The sequence below is a fragment of the Cyphomyrmex costatus genome, unplaced genomic scaffold (genome assembly GCF_001594065.2).
Source record: "Cyphomyrmex costatus isolate MS0001 unplaced genomic scaffold, Ccosl1.0 scaffold906, whole genome shotgun sequence".
Taxonomy (NCBI): Eukaryota; Metazoa; Arthropoda; class Insecta; order Hymenoptera; family Formicidae; genus Cyphomyrmex; species Cyphomyrmex costatus.
In genome coordinates, this window is record NW_017280491.1 from 41,131 (window position 1) to 44,652 (window position 3,522).

Consider the following 3,522-nt stretch of genomic DNA (forward strand, 5'->3'; position numbering starts at 1 on the left):
AATTTCTCGGTCGCCACGTCCTTTCACCTCCAAGGACGAAGGTTCGCAGAGGGATAGTAGGTGTGCAATCAATTACTCTCTGATGCTAACAAAACAACCTTTATTATAAAGAAACTTTTGTCAATAATTAACATTTCGGAGTCACTATTTATCAATTGCCGAGCGCACGCGGTTTGCTTATCCCGCGGATAAGGATTTCGCAAAGTATGCTCAAACCCGTCAACACTCACGACGCCTCTCCTCGACTAAGGCTAATCTCTGACTCTCCCTGCGCGTGACGCTCCATCACTTATATGACTTCGGGCCGCGCATGCGTTCCTCTTGCCATGCCGGCCCGACCGCTCATGCGCACGCATTTGTACATTATCTTAAATTCATTTAATTAACACTAATTAATTGTATTTCGTCATATATTGTATTACAGACACTTTACATAGTTATTATTACATTATCTGAGCAATCTACTCCTACAATCGCACCCGGCGGTTTCGTAGTTTAACAAAATTTAAATAATCTATGGGTTCCCGTAGACCCATGAGCATGCGCTTTAGCATACGTCTTAATGAATATCGAACCATAATATATATAAAGTATGATCCCGATCGCATGATGCGTTTTCGAGATCTCCGCTAATCTTAAATTATCTATGGGTTCCCGTAGCCCCATGGGTATGCGCTTTAGCATACGTGTTAATGAATATATTTCCATAGCGTATATAAAGTATGAGATCCGTAGCTTATGGCGTTTACGAGATTTCCGCAAATCTTGAATTATCTATGGGTTCCCGTAGTCCCATGAGTATGCGCGTTAGCATACGTCTTAATGAATATATATCCATAGTGTATATAAAGTATGATCCCGATCGCATACGGCGGTTTCGAGATTCGCATAATGGCACTTCACTCTCCTTTGCTATAACGCAAAGGCTATGCCAAGGGAAGCCTTGGCATAGTTTTAAACTTTTCTTGCGGGTAAATATACCCTAACCAAACTAAACAAACCCGTCTTTATCGGCGGACGATAAACAAATGAACTGCCTTCTCGGCTAATAGTAAGGCACATGGCCTGTTGCCCTTATGCGGCTAATAATCAAATTAATACTACGTTGGCCAACGGGCCCCTAACGCTACTAATAATAATAATAATGATAATAATACTAATGAAAAGAAAAAATAATAATAATGCCATTATGCGGCTACGCGCTAAATACTAACGCCCTTCAAGGGCGAGCAAAGGGATCCGAGGGGCGGACGAGCATGCATCCATGCCGGTCGCACAAATGTTTACGGAAAGCGTATTAGGTGCTTGCCGCCCCGCGTTTGCAACCGCCGTTTGTAGATTACGTCCACTGATCGCCAATGTGTCACTTTTAATTTTGAGCAGACTAGCCTGCATATTTATATTATTAATATTATTAATTAAATTGTCAATGTTCTCCATTTTTTCCTGTTCTTTTATGCACTGACGTTACTGACCGAATAACTGTTTGATAGACTGACGGACCTCGATATTGTGCGAGCATTTATACTGAAGTTGTACGTGACAAAATGACATTTGAAAAAGATCTTTAGCAGAGACATTTCAAAATTTAGTATCTCCATGCAAAAATGTATACCGCAGCTGAAAAGTATACGCCGCTCCAGCATCTTAACTTATATATTACCAACACTATATAATCTTAAAGTATATATTACCAACGCTTTATATCATCAAAAGTACATTGCCACGTGAAAAAGTATATGTCTCGGCTAAATTATATGATAATATTTCACGGTCGACTTCAGCATTTTTATCCAATGCAGAGCTTCATTAAACAGCTATTGAACAGCTATCGAACAGCTATTGAACTGTTATCGAACGGCTATTGAACAGCTATTGAACAGCTATTGAACAGCTATTGAACTGTTATCGAACGGCTATTGAACAGCTATCGAATGGCTATCAAACAGCTATCGAACAGCTATCAAACAGCTATCGGTACACTCTAAACAGCTATCGAACGGCTACCAAACTGCTATAAACAGCTATAAACAGCTATTGAACAGCTACCGAACAGCTATCAGATAACTATTGAACTGCTATAAACAGCTATCAGACAGATATCGGTCAACATTAAACAGTTACCAGTCTACTATTGACTTAAATCTATTATGTGGGTGATACGGAAATAAAACGTATTTATTTAAAAAATCTTACATTTATTTTAAAAATCTTACAATTATTCCTGGTGTTGCGACCACCAGTTGAATATTTTAAATACATTTTGCAAAGCACAATTCTTAGCGTGTCTTCCACATCATATTGTATTACATGCATATAAGCTACGTAGGGATTCTACATCTTCGTAATGCGCATCTAGAGTTTCAACGACTACATTATCGCAATCGAGTATATTGGATAGCCATTGTCGTTTTTCAAGCCCCTTTACATATACGAGAGCTTCATCGTCTTCTGTTACAGCCTCTATATTAGACGTTTCGCCATGCTGTACGGGACCATCCCGTTTTCCCATCGCAAACCATGGTGATAAGCACTCAACCAGGAAGCGCAAGATTTGTCGGATCTTGTCAGTAAAATTCCATGGCATAGGACAGTGCTCGGAATTAGTTGCACATTTCGGGCCGATTTCTGAAGCGACGCCTACTGTCTCCTCACTACTACTCGAGCCTCGGCGGCCGAGCCACCGACCGCTCACGTGACGCTGTGCCTCAGGAGCGTCGCGATACTTTCCAGTATGCTGGGAGTACATCTTCCGACAAATATCATTAAAATATTTTTTTTCTACGTGATTTTTATTTGAACAAATTTTTTTATTGTTAGCATATTATGTATATATTCTATAATAATATAATTTTGACAATTATTACAGTATGATAATTACAATATTGAACAACAGTTTTCCACATCACCTCTGAGGTACTATTGTTGACGCGTTTTTTAAAGTGGTTTCCCCAGTAGGCCTATTCCATTAAAAAAAAATAACGAAAAAGCTGATTAAGTACATAGCTCGAGGAAAGCAATATTCTTTAATGTTAAATATTTATTTAAAAAAACGAACGAGGATGAAACTGAAATAACTAATTTATTTGAAATTTTTAATTTGACCTTCTGGGTCGTTTGCACGATTGTACTAGTGATGATACATCCACAGAGATCTCAGAAGTAGTATTTTGCATCATCGAGGATAACGATGCATCATTTTCAAAACGGAAAAACGTTTATGTTTAAAAGATGCATCGTTATCTTCGATGATGCCAACTACTACGTCTAAAATCTCTGTGGATGTATCATCAGTACAATCGTGCAAACGACCCAGAAAGTCAAATTAAAAATTTCAAGTAAATTAGTTATTTCAGTTTCATCCTCGTTCGTCTTTTTTATAAATATTTAACATTAAAGAATATTGCTTTCCTCGAGCTATGTACTTAATCAGCTTTTTCGTTATTTTTTTTTAGTGGAATAGGCCTACTGGGGAAACCACTTTAAAAAAACGCGTCAACAATAGTACCTCAGAGGTGATGT